Source organism: Scomber scombrus, unplaced genomic scaffold (genome assembly GCF_963691925.1).
Source record: "Scomber scombrus unplaced genomic scaffold, fScoSco1.1 SCAFFOLD_143, whole genome shotgun sequence".
NCBI lineage: Eukaryota > Metazoa > Chordata > Actinopteri > Scombriformes > Scombridae > Scomber > Scomber scombrus.
Window position 1 is genome coordinate 27,171 of NW_026910657.1, and position 14,201 is coordinate 41,371.

General features: G+C 38.2%; 1 pseudogene; it reads left to right on the top strand.

The window, feature by feature from the left end:
* The window catches only part of LOC133977167 (serine/threonine-protein kinase BRSK2-like), a 28,827-nt pseudogene extending 19,820 nt beyond the window's left edge, over positions 1-9,007 (top strand).
* The last annotated feature ends 5,194 nt before the right edge of the window (positions 9,008-14,201 follow it).

The following is a 14,201-nucleotide window of genomic DNA, read 5'->3' on the forward strand; positions in this document are numbered from 1 at the left end:
AGGTCGTCTTTATGGTCTCAGAGGTTTTCAGAGTGAGACGCCTCGTGCTCCTTCTTTAAATCATAACTCAGTTCAACTTTAACACTTAGACATGATACACATAGTTTTAGATTCAGTGTGATTTAAGCTATTAGAGCTATTAAAGCTATTATATGATGTCTGTACATTAATAGCTACACTGCAAACAGGATCCGTTAACAGCTGAGTCAGCAAACTTTTAATGGAGCCAATTTCCCAAAATGTCAACAACAAAAGAAAAGAATAATGGAGCTCAGGTTGTAGCTCACAGCTGTTTTATACTTTCTTTACATTCCTGAAAGCATCAGCTACAAAACTACATTTAAATAAGACAGTGAAGAAGAAAATCCATTATATTTAATTTTTAATTTACCACACAAACATTTATCTGAATGGAGACCAACAGTGTCAGACTGTTGGAAACTATAAACTATTAAACTAGGAGGGAAGGAAAGAAGGAAGGAAGGGAGGAAGAAGGAAGGAAAGGAGGGAGGGAGGAAAGAAGGAAGGAATGAAGGAGGGGGGGAGGCAGGAAAAGAGGAAGGGAAGAAGTAAGGAAAGAAGGACAGATGAAAGAAGGAAGGGAGGGAAGGAAAGAAGGAGGGAAGGAAGGAAGGGAGGAAAGAAGGAAGGAAGGAAGGAAGGGAGGAAAGAAGGAAGGGAGGAAGGAAGGAGGGAGGGGGGAGGAAAAGAGGAAGGGAAGAAGTAAGGAAAGAAGGACAGATGAAAGAAGGAAGGGAGGGAAGGAAAGAAGGAGGGAAGGAAAGAAGGAAGGAAGGGAGGGAGGAAAGAAGGAAGGGAGGAAGAAGGAAGGGAATGAGGGAGGGAGGAAAGAAGGAAGGAAGGGAGGGAGGAAGGAAGGAGGGAGGGGGGAGGGAGGAAAAGAGGAAGGGAAGAAGTAAGGAAGGAAGGACAGATGAAAGAAGGAAAGAAAGAGGGAAGGAAGGAGGGAAGGAAAGAAGGAAGGAAGGAAGGAAGGAAGGAAGGAAGGAAGGAAGGAAGGAAGGAAGGAAGGGAGGAAGAAGGAAGGGAATGAGGGAGGGAGGAAAGAAGGAAGGAAGGAAGGAGGGAGGGGGAGGGAGGAAAAGAGGAAGGGAAGAAGTAAGGAAAGAAGGACAGATGAAAGAAGGAAGGGAGGGAAGGAAAGAAGGAGGGAAGGAAAGAAGGAAGGAAGGAAGGGAGGAAAGAAGGAGGGAGGAAGAAGTAAGGAAAGAAGGACAGATGAAAGAAGGAAGGGAGGGAAGGAAAGAACTTTTTATTTTTTTAACAATTGTCACCAACAAACAAACCAGGCAGGACGTTTTACAATTCAATACAAATGTAATAAATAAACTTAATTATAAAGCTGAGTCAAAACAGTTACGTTCAGTTTAAATGAATAAATCAATGTGTTAAAATCTTCTTGTCATTTATCAGCTGACAGATATAAATGTTTCTCTCATTAAAGGATTTACACACAAACTATCACTTTAAAACACAAAGAGAGCAGAAAGCACCAGTCTGACCAGTCACTTACCACAGATGGGAACTGTTATCAGGCACTGTATGCACAACCTCAGTCACCACCTCCTCCTCCTCTTCCTCCTCCTCTTCCTCCATGTAGATGTGCCAATAACCCACATCTCAGTTTCTCTCTCTCTCTCTCTCTCTCTCTCTCTCTCTCTGTCACTCTATCACTCCTCCTCTGGCCTGCCTCCTCACGCCTCCCTGCTTCTCCTCATCCACAGCTTCACTTTTTAACGCCACATCATGGATGATCTGAGTCGCTCGCATGCTGAAGAAAAACGCCGACCCAGAGAGCTGCACACACACACACACACATGCATCACGTTTGGCTAAATGAGTTAGCAGCCAAACTGTGTGTGTGTGTGTGTGTGTGGCAGAGCTCTCCGGGCGGCGTTAACACACGACTTGAGTGTGTTTGCAACATCCGGGACTGATGTACTGACATGAAAGCATGCATGTAAACTGACTGAAGAGCGAGCAAACAAAACACGCTACATGTGATTGTGTTTGCTGACGATGAAACAGAAAATCTGCATGTGATAAAAAAAAAAAAGAAACGTTAACAGTTCTACAAACATATGATATTGAAGCCTCCTCTGTGTGTGTGAGTGCGTGTGTGGTTCAGATATCATGTGTGGATGCAGTGTCAGACTGATTTTAAAGAGGTAAAATCCACCAGAGTGAATGTTCAGCCTGTTTCTCAACAGATTTTAACCATAGACTTTATATAAGAAATGGACGTAACATCCGTGACGTCACCCAGTGATTTGTGGACTACTGCTCGGAGGCCAATAGTTTCGGATCTGAGCAGCGCCATCTTGAAAATTTGAGGTGCATGCTGGGGAAAATAAAAACAGGGATTCTACTTATATGGGCATCAGGAGGAGCATGAGGCGCCCTCCTGAACCTGTGAACCAATCAACCTGTCAATCACCACGTAGCCACGCCCTAATGCATACCCTGCTTTATCGTCACATATAAAATCAGGGAGGCCAAAATGTCCCAAATGAACATCATACTGCATTGAAGAAGGCTTTAAACTAGCGATTGAGACCATAAACACATTTTGAAAACGTTTACTGAGGTTAGAAATCAAGTGAGAAGTTGGTGAATTCTCCATTGACTTGTATAGAGACGGAAGTCCTTTTGACACCAAAACGGTCGCCCCCTGGTGGCCTTTTGATAGAATGCAGTTCTAAGTTACTTCCGCGTTGGGCCTCCGTTCAGAGGACCGGAGCTCCCAGCCTGATTATAACACAAAAACTAAATAAATAAAATTATTAAGTCGCTAAAATCTTGACTTAAATCCAACATGATTGATCTGCATCGATACAATTGGCTGATACTTATACTGATAGCTGGTTACAGCAGATTAAACCCTTTAGATTCATAATTAAAGCCAGCTATAAGCATTATTCTCATCAGCTTTATAAAACAGTGCATATACTCTGTTTTATAATAAAATATTATCATATATAACGTGGAACTAGGTGCATGTGCACAAGCCTTATTTGCACTCTTATTTCAGTCAGTAAGGCTACACTTATCTTTATGGTGAGCAACTTGAGAAACATGCATTTAAAACGAACTCTCAAGAGCTCAAAGCCTGTTGAGACACTGGTGATATTCATGGTTTGTAGCACAAATCATATAAAATTATAAGAAATATATTACAGTGCAAAAGCAGCATGCAAAACTCTGACTCCTCAAAGAAGGACTCTGATGTTTAAGGCAAAGTTTGTGCAAAGGGAAGTAATAGTATGGCTTTTACATTGAAGGCATGGTTAGGAAACAGCATATAGCAACTACTTCTATTCAACGATATATTGTCTCAGAAATAATCGTGATAAACGATATTATTGTCATTTAAAGATACCACAGATAATGATAATATATAGCCAATGTGACATGAAAAGCCTCTTAGCTGCTAATGTGAAGTGTGGCAATACTGAGGTCAAAGGTCATGTCCATGTATCATACAATAAGTTCATATATAGACATGATGATGCTGATAATTATGTTATTGTACGATAATTAAATAATTATTGTGACAGGCCTAACTCCTACAATTAGCTATAAATGGATGAAGACAAGCCTTTAAAATCAAACAAACAGGAAAGAAGAAGTAGTTAATTCTTCTTATTTATACAGATAGATTAAAAGAATGTAAAATTGATCACAGAATGTAATTAATATCTTGAATGCACCTTTGATTGGTATTTATAGACTGCACTAACAAATGTGTTTTATTGCGTATAATTCAAAGTACATAAGCTGCTGAGTTGGTACATTTCTATGGGAGTTTTTTGAATTTTTACAAATTAATATTAGCTGAACTTTATTAAATTAAAAGTTTAAACTAGAAAAATTAAGTAAACTCCAGTAAACGTCACATACCTTGCAGCTGGTCTTTGACCATTTTTTGACTGAAACAGAAATATTGATAGGAACAAAAGTTATAGGAAAGTCCTGCAGCTACAATTCAACCATAGACTGTATATAAGAAATGGACGTAACATCCGTGACGTCACCCATTGGTTTGTGGACTGCTGCTCGGAAGCCAATAGTATCGGATCTGAGCAGCGCCATCTTGAAAATTTCAGGTGCATGCTGGGAAAAATAAAAACAGGGATTCTACTTATATGGGCATCAGGAGGAGCATGAGGCGCCCTCCTGAACCTGTGAACCAATCAACCTGTCAATCACCACGTAGCCACGCCCTAATGCATACCCTGCTTTATCGTCACATATAAAATCAGGGAGGCCAAAATGTCCCAAATGAACATCATACTGCATTGAAGAAGGCTTTAAACTAGCGATTGAGACCATAAACACATTTTGAAAACGTTTACTGAGGTTAGAAATCAAGTGAGAAGTTGGTGAATTCTCCATTGACTTGTATAGAGACGGAAGTCCTTTTGACACAAAAACGGTCGCCCCCTGGTGGCCTTTTGATAGAATGCAGTTTTAAGTTACTTCCGCGTTGGCCTCATTTCAGAGGACCAGAACTCCCCGCCTGAATTCAACACATAAAAAACTTTATTTTAAAGAGAGGAAACTGTGTTAAACGAGCTGAACATTCATTGTGTCTGGAGTTCATCTCGTACAGAGAAGGAGTGCGATGATGTTGCTGATGTTTGACGTCAGCTGTCTGGCGGTGAGTCTGTCGAGGCCTCGGTGAGCCGGCCGGTGTTTCTCACACTGTCCTCTGCTCTCAGATGGCTCTCAGCGCTCAGCAGCGAGTAAATCCTCCAAGCGTGGTAAGACCCAGAGAGACCGGAAGCTCCCGGCTTAAAACACCTTTACCTCTGGCTTTTAACACACACTGGCAGCGTGGTGGAGGCCTGTCACCAACACACCCTGTTTGCACTAACACGTGTGTGTGTGTGTGTTTGTGTGTGTGTGTTAACTGGAAAACACGTATGTTCATCTTAACAAGTCATTTACAGCAGAGATGTTTCTTTGGAGAAACTCAGATATTCATTTATAAAGAAAACTGACTCTTTCTAGAAGACAGATGAAAAAACTCTTGGCTCAAACTAACTGTTCCTTTTATTAATTTACCTGTAGATTATTTTCTTGGTTTATTTATTAGTATTTTGTCTTTAAATAGTGAGAAAACGCTATTTATTATCTCCCTTAACCCTCCTGTTGTCCTCGAGTCAGGGAAGGAAGGGAGGAAGGGAGGAAGAAGGGAGGGAGGGAGGGAGGAAGGAAGGAAGGGAGGAAGAAGAAGGAAGGAAAGGAGGAAGGGATGAAGGAAGAAAAGGAGGAAGAAGAAAGGGAGAGAGGGAGCGAGGAAGGAAGGGAGGAAGAAGGAACGAAGGAAGGGAGGAAGAAGGAAGGAAAGGAGGGAGGGAAAAGAAGGAAGAGAGGGAATGAAAGAAAGGAGGGAAGGAAAGGAGGAAGGAAGGGAGGAAGAAGAAAGGGAGGGAGGGAGGAAGAAGGAAGGAAGGGAGGGAGAAGGAAGGAAAGGAGGGAGGAAAGGAGGAAGAAGAAAGGGAGGGAGGAAGGAAGGAAGGGAGGGAAAAAGGAAAAGAGGAAGGGAAGAAGGACAGAGGAAAGAAGGAAGGGAGGGAAGGAAAGAAGGAGGGAAGGAAGGAAGGAAGGGAGGAAAGAAGGAACAGTCAAAACAGACGGGGTCAATTTGACGACACAAAGGTTAAGTCCACAGTGAGGTCTTCAAGTTGCTTGTTTTGTCTGAATTCAAGTCTAAAATGTCAGTTTATTCTCATATACATCAAGAAAAAGCTGCAAATCTTCACAATTAAGAAAAAAAAAATTATTTTAAAAGACAATCAACTTAATTGAGTTGTATCATCTCTAAATGTACATGACTAAATTTGAAGATTAACAACGTAAAGCTAAACCCTTTCAGATCAATATTTATTACATTGCATAACACAAAAGTATAAATAAGTATAAATAAGTATGAAGATACCAAAATGGTTCATTCTTTATGGAGCATGCTCAGTAAATGAGTTGTCTTACTGGTCTTAAAGGCCTGATGGGAAGGTTTTTCCTCCTGTAAGACCATCAATCAATATTTTAAACAAAGCTTTTAAAGACCAACTACTACCTCTGTCCTGGTGGGTGTTTTCTGCTATTCGGCCACTGGGGGGCAGTAATGAGCACTCAGAAGGAGGATTAAGAATTGTTTATAGTATTTTTATTTCCTCTCATTTTATGTTATTTTATTATTCTACAGGTTTTATCGTCTTTGTTTTTTATTCGTCTGATTCTTTCGTCTTTTGAGCCCCCTAAACCTAGTTTTAGTCTAACTTTTATTAAACTAAAAATCTCTTTTATCTTTATTTTAACCTCTTTTTTTAATCTCTCTCTTATTTATTTTACTCAAATTCTTATTTTCTCGCATTGGTATCATTTTTTCTTTGTAATTTGTTGATTTCTTCTACACTTAGTCTTATTATCAGCTTGTCAATCAAACTGTGAAGCACTTTGAACTACATTATTAACCTGTATGAAAGCTGCTTGATTGATGGATAAGAGGTTGCACATTAAATCCTCTTCACAAATTAATTGAGAGACTTATCTGTTGCTAAAAGAAGGACCTTATTTCAGTCAATCAGTTTTTATAGTAAGTTTTATAACAGTCAGAATAAATGACTTGATAATTTTAACATATTTAATTGTGTGAATGTGTTTATGTGTGTGTGCGGCTCAACTGACCTTAGTAACCCTCTGCATGGTTTAACGCCTGCTTCCTCATAAACTTTCCATATTTAAAATTCACTGAAAATAAAAAATATCAGACACCAGAATCGCACACGTCACTTGTGTTTGTCGGAGAGAAAATAATGGTAAGTTATCACAAGCCTTCACTCTGACATTTGTTTCTATTCATCAGCAACAACAAAAAAAAAACAACACAAAGCGAATAAAAGATGTTTCAAAGTGTTTGAAGACTAACCTTTTGGGGACGATAAGTGATTGTGGATTAATGTGTGTACTGTGTTGTATTGGTGCATGTTTATTTTATTCATTCATGACTGTTTTAAAAGCATTTACCAAAAAAAAACCCCTTTGTCTTGAGAGATGGATGTTGATGTGACGGAGAGTTTACGGGAGCTTTGGAAGACGGTCGTAAAAAAAAGTGTGCTAAAAAGTTTGTGAGAAAAAGCAAAATCTAATTTAAGGTTTTAATATTCTGACTTGGACGAATCAAATGTTTATCTTTCAAAGTGACAAAAATGTCCTCTTATTCTTAAAATTGAGAAACACTATCTGCAAAAACAATCCCAAATGAACATTTATTTTGAACATTTCTTTGGTTGGATGTCAAATTTCCAGACAATAAAAAAAACTAAATAAAAATAATAATAATGATTAAATAAAAGTTCCAGCGTACTTTGTTTTCCGGCTGTGAAAACTTCCCCAACTAAATAATAAACAATTATAAAAAAAACAAATAAAAATAATAATGAACAAACAAAGGTGCCAACATCCTTTTTAGGATAAAATACTTTAAAATAAAATAAATGAACTAATTTATATAAAAAATTAAACTTATTAAACACCATTATGAATACCACCATGAAAAATACAAAGTTGAAAGTTAATAGTAAAAAAGACTAAACTACTTCTGAACTGATGAAACCTCATATTAGATTTTATTTAACTTTAAAGTATTTATTTTACTCAGGACAACACATATTCAGATTTTAGATTTAAGCTTAAAGACAGACTTTAAAATGTTAATGTGTGCCTTTTATTAACAATTTTTTAAAAACCCAGAAAACTTGGAAATCAGTTTTGTTTGTCAGATCATTGTATAATTAACATTTGGGAATCGTTGCCATTTCAAGGTTTTTTAGTTTTCATGAATACACGTTAATGTTCGAATACCACAGTAATGATGCAGGTTCCTTTAAGTTTAATGGAAAAAAACAAAATATGTTTTCTTGGGCAGAATTTTATACCAACAATTGCCCCAAGTAGGGCTGGGCAATATGGACAAAATCAAATATCACGATATTTTAGACCAAATACCTCGATATCGATATTGCAACAATATTGTAGAGACTGTCGATGTTTTCACAAAAGAACATCAGTAATGTGGATATAATGACAAAACTAGAACAGTCTGTTAAGTTCAGAAAATCATATATTTTACTGAAATGCTGCCTTTAAAACCAGGAAAAACACAACTCTGATGACATATCGTGATATTACGATATATCCAGAATCTAAGACGATATCTTGTCTCATGTCACGATATCACTTGACAACCTTTCTTTGTTCAGTGGTTCCTCACGCATTAAAAAATAGATAATGTGCTCATTTAATAACCCTTAAGAGACTCTGGTTAAATCTGTATGTTGTAGGTTGATATAAATATTCTTTTTTTTAGTTAATCTTTGGTATTAATAGCTTGAACTGTCTTCCAGTGCTCCTGTTAGCTCTCCACAGCGGGTGAAACTGAGACTCTGAAGCCGACATTGATAAAAATATAAAATCACGAACATTTTGACTTCTTTCGAAACTTTTGGGACGTTTCGTTAGCTCCCCTGTATTAGCTCCTTTTGGTGCTACCTCTCCTTTGGCTTTAATAACCCTTACATCTCCCTGTAGCTTTCACCTCCGGCTAAAGAGTCTCCTTTTCTCTAGCTCCAGTCCTCCTCTCATCCCTCCATCACCACCTCCTCTCCTCGCGTTAACCCCATTGCTCATCTGTTGTTTGTTCTCTCTCTCTTTCTCTCTCTCTCTCTTTGTTTTTTCTTTTCTTCCCGTCTGTGTAGGCAGCCCGTTGAGTAACTTCTTTGACGTAATTAAACAGCTTTTTTCAGACGAGAAGAACATCCAAGCGTCCCACTCCCCTGGCGCTCCCGCCACGCCTAGCTCCCCCGCCAAGCATGCCCCCAGCAGCAAGCCCAACCAGCCCCCGCCCAATGACTCTAAATGCCCCCCCGGCAAAGACAAAACAAAGACGGCCGCCAGCAACAGGACACAGGAACAACCTTAAGGAGCGGTAGCTGTGCATGACTAGATGAAAAAAGCAGTTATCAGGTCATTAAAACAAAGAGAACGACAGAGGAGAGCTGCTAACTTTGCCCTTTAGCTAGGAGTGAAAACAACAACTACATAAACAATAAAAAAAAAAAAAAAGGAAATCTACTTTTTGCCTATAAATTTTGTACTGTATAATGGGAATGGCTATCTCAGATTAAAAGTTAAAAATCAGTATTTTACAATAAGTAGCAGATGTAGCTTTGCCCCCCTCCCCCTCCCCCCTTTACATTGTGTCCCTCTCTGTGTCCCGGTGGGTCTTTCAGTGGGTTTGTTTCCTCCTCACATGTGTGATGGCTTGACTTGTCTTTGCCACCAGGAATGATCCATAATAACTATTAACCTCGGCGGCTCTTCGGGACCGGCCGACAGCCAAGAGAGTCCGAAACTGAAGAAAAGACAAAGGACCCTTCCCTCACCCCTCACTCCCCCCACACACACTTCGCTTCACTACCACTACCACCCCCCCCCCCCCCCCCCCCCCTCCTCCAGAAAACCTTCCCATTCTCCTCTCTCTTCGAGTCCTTTCTCCGGCCGCATCAGTAGAGTCCACATCGCCCCCACCAAGACCAAACACATCTCGGAAGAGTTGTAAAAAGATTTTAAAAAAGCCTTAAGACAGTGATGTTTGTCAATCTACACACACATACATCCCTCCTCCTCTTCCTCATCCTCCTCCTCCACTTTTCTCTTTCTTCTATTTCTCCCAACATGTACATAAAAAGTAAAAAAACAAAACAAGAAACACATACTGTATGTACTCCTCAACACAAACTTCTTTGCGGGATGTAATGACTTGCACACGCTTGACAAAACAAGAAGCGGTGGGAGAAGCTGAGACGGACGGTCGGACCGATAGACGGACAAAACGCTGGCTGGATTGTAATTCTTTTTAAATGTCGTCTTTCTTTGTGAACGGCAGGATTTTTTGAGCTCGCTGTGTTGCGGCGTTTCTGTAAATGGGTTCTTGCAGTTTTAAAAAGGGTTGCCCATAGAAGTATGATAAATGGGGGGCGACGGGTAGGTGGGGGGGGTTTGGGGGAAGGTGATATTACATAAATGAATGATCTATTCTGTTGTACAGACTAAATAATGTTCCGTATGTACAAAAAAGTGTAGTTGTGACATTATGTTTTAGACTTGTGTTGCCATGTTTAGCTTATTCCTGCGGAGGTTCGGTCACACCAGCGTTACTAACACGGAGAAAAAAGGTTCACGCAGAAATCAAATTGTTCCAATGGAATAAACTGAAATCTGCGCTCATTTATTTTAAACGTTGAATTTACGACACAGAGAGTCCGTCTAGTTTTACTTTACCTCCTCTGTTGGGGGTATAAACTGCTCTACACAAAGTTACGAAACAGGGTTTATGTTACAAATGTCTTTCGAAATAACTGTGAATCTATTGTTCCGTTAGCAACCGAGCTAATGAGTCTGCTTGCTTATGAACACGTAGTTAGCATTCGATTAGTCGAACTCTGAACTGCTGAAGCTTTTATTAGCGTTGGCACGACATTAAAATAAATGTTTTACTCTAGAGAATGAAAATCTTTGCTCCTAGTAATAACAGGTAAAGAGATAGTTATGAAAGAGGAGTCAATGTCAACAAATCCATCATTTAATGTAACTGTGTGAACTTATTGTTCCGTTAGCAACCAAGCTAACAAGATTGCGTGCTAACGTGAACTTGGCAAGCTGGCTTTTTCCACCTCTTTAAAACTGTTATTTTATTCATTTTATGAGTTTTCAGGTAATTTCATTTGAACTTTGCCAGAAATAACTATGACATTTGGTACTAATTACAGGAGGAAACTATCTTTTCATTTAAGGAACTTTTTCCGAATTTCAGACTTTAGAGTTTACCAGCCAATAAAAAGACTCTTATGGGTTACAATAACATTACCTGAAAGATTGTCTTTATCTTCCACATCTTTAAAAACTAGTTATTTAATTCAATTTATTTTAGTTTTCAGATAATTTTCTTGAACTTTGCCAGAAAGAACAATGACATTTGGTGCTAATTACAGGAGATTACCAGCCGAAAACACTACTGGGTTTAACTAGCGTCAACTGGAAAATTGTCCTCATTTTAAAAATGACAGACCTATAAAATAAAGCACTAATGATATGAGGTACAATATAAGAACAAAATGAAAAGAAGGAGTTAAGAAGTTAAGCAAATTAACAGACTAGCTTTGCAAGTACGTCACCAAACAGGAACAACATAACGATGTTTCATAAAGACGCACTGATTCATTTCAACTGTTTCACTTCCTGGTGTGATCAGGCCTCCACGATAAAAACGTCTCTTTTTTTCTTTCTTTCTTTCTTTCTTTTTGCACATATGACAAGTGAATCAGGTTTTTGGTTCAGTTACACCATGTTAGCGCATTTTTTAAAGTTTTGCTCTTGTTCAGGTTTCTTTGAATTATCTGCAGGTTTCAGACAATATTGAACTGCTTGTGTATATTTTTGTACTTTTACTGTATTTTGTCTTTTTTTTGTTTGTTTTTGGTATTTAATTTATTCTCCGTTATTTATATGAAAGATGTAGAGAATGTTTCGTCAAAATTATTTAAGGATATTTTTGTCATGTTTAAGTTATTTGATGACCAAGAAATCTTGAAAAACGTTTATGTGAGCGTTCAATTCCTTTTTCCCGGCTTTTTTGACGAAAGAAAAACCTTGTAATATACGTTTGGAAAAATGATTTACCGTAATTTAAGAATGTAGACGTAGCCTCTTCGAGAGGAACAAACCCTTTGTTGATAATTGTCGGCTCCTTCTCCTCTTTCTCTCTCTCTCTCTCTTCCCCCTTCTGTATGATGACTCAGATCTCACCAAACACTCATTCTGTAAATAAGCCGAGTTTACTGACAAGCTTATTTAAAAAACCAAGGGGATTCCTACTCTTAGCTTTGACCTCGTACGGTTGTTTGCATGTTCAGCATTCGTCTTTTCTTTGCATGTCGTTGTTGGAATTGTTCTCCTGTTCCCTTTTTCTCACCACATTTATTTATGTATTTATGTTCTTTTATGTGCATTTGTTTTTATTTGCCTTTTTTTTTAGTTTTTTTTTTATTTTCCTCTTGCCCTCTTCCTCCTTTTTGATTACTGTGCGCTCACAGTAACCGTGCAATGCATCCCCTCCCTTACTCATTCTCTCAAAGAGGGACCTCGCTGGCGATCGGGTCGCTCACCTCAGACCAGCCGGGTGGGTGTTGGGTTATCAGAGAGAAAAATTAAAAGCAATACCTTTCATTGTTCGCTTTCCTCTTTTTCTACTGTGGGAATCCAGAGCACACATAAATGGACTCGGAGCACGGAGCGCTACTACTGAGCAGGATAACCACTGGCAATGTATTCCCTTGTGATGTTACTGTGAACAACTTCAGTGCTAAAGGAAATAAATCTGTTGACTTTGGAGCTGTGTGTGTGTGCACAATTTTTCTTTTGCCCCTCCCCCCCCTCCTCCTCCTTCACCAGTTTGAGTTGTTAAGTTGTTTATTTACACAAAGTATGTACATATTTTACATATTCAGAGTCGATTATCTACACGCAGCAACAGTGAATTTAAATGCACCATTTTAAATCCCTTCAGACAAGGAACATACAAAGCTGATACACAACTGCACATATTAATAAAAACATCAACAACGCTTAAATGGACACATCAAGAGTCATAGAAGGTAAATGGAAATGTTTTAACTGCAGTGTCGGATTCACCAAACGGTTTAAAATCTCCAAATAAACTTTATCATAGTTTAGCAACCTTAACTAAGAAGATAAGAGATACTAAGTAATAGTTGTTAGCCTTTCAAAAAACAAAAACCATGATAAAAAAAAAGTAAAGAATGGATTAGACTGTAGATTTATCTTACATATTTAATAAACGTTAGTATGTCTAGTTCACTACCAAGAGTACTAACCTCGCATTACTTCCAAAACCAAGAATTAGCATATTATTAGCTAACTAAGAATTCATTTTTTAAAACATGGTTAATTTTGTAGGATTAAAGGTTATGTTAAAAAAAAAAAGCCCCATTCAGGACTGAAACACTCCAGCAAACCTGTTTCTCAAGCTAGTGTTAGATTTGCTAAATTCACCCATAACTCTTAAACTAAATCCTCAATGACTCGTTATCTTGTTACGCTAAACGTAAAACATACTGACGAACAATAAGACAGAGTTCTAACCTCTATGTTTCCTGTCCAAGTGTGTTTTTCCATTTTTTAAATGAAGTTTTTGAAGACCGTTTCATTTAAGTCGCTGAGTTAAGAAGAGCTAACGATGATTAGCCAATAAAGTCTAAACTGAGTCTTTTTCTGTGTGAAGTCAACAACACATTATATCAAAAGCTGCTGTAAGTTTCAATAATCTGTCACCACTGAACTCTATTTGTTCCCCTGAAAAACCCTAAATGTGATTTTTGTTGCAACACTTCCAGGAACATAATTCTGCTGGGGAACCACTAAATCTCTTAAATGTTTTGGCATCATAAGAGTTTGACTCTGAAGTGTTTCTCTCACACACATAAAAAAAAATACTACATTGAATTCCCAGAAACAAAACTGAAGAAGTGACCTCAGTGTCCTTAAAAGGAATCTACAGCTTTGTGTTTTATTATGTTAAAGTCACGAGAAACTTGTTTTTGTTGGGTTTCTAGTCCTTCAAACTTACATAATGAACATATGTAAGTAAATAAACAAAGAGGCTAAAGGTAGCGACATTTCTCAGGAGAATTCTTCGTCATTCTGTGGTTTGGGGAGTTTGATCCTTAAATATATAATAATTTAAATTGTTTGGTGAAATCCAACAGTGAATGGAAAAAGGAGAATACTGAGTAAACTTTTACTTTAAGTGAGAACTGATGTGTCAGCTTTTGCTCTGCTGTGATAATATGAAGTTTACAGGACTCTGATGCAGCTTTGGTAAAGTTTGTTCTTTTTTTTTTTTTTTAGATAACATCTGAGTTTTTAAAATCCTGACAAGTGAAAAACCTCAACAAAGACACACAAATGATGATTTACAGCGACAGCAAGCCGAAAATCCTTTTGTTAATTTCACTTAATAAAAGACTTAAGCAGTTATTGTAAAAATTGTAAATGTACTGCATCATCTAACTGATTTGGATCATCTCTACTTAACT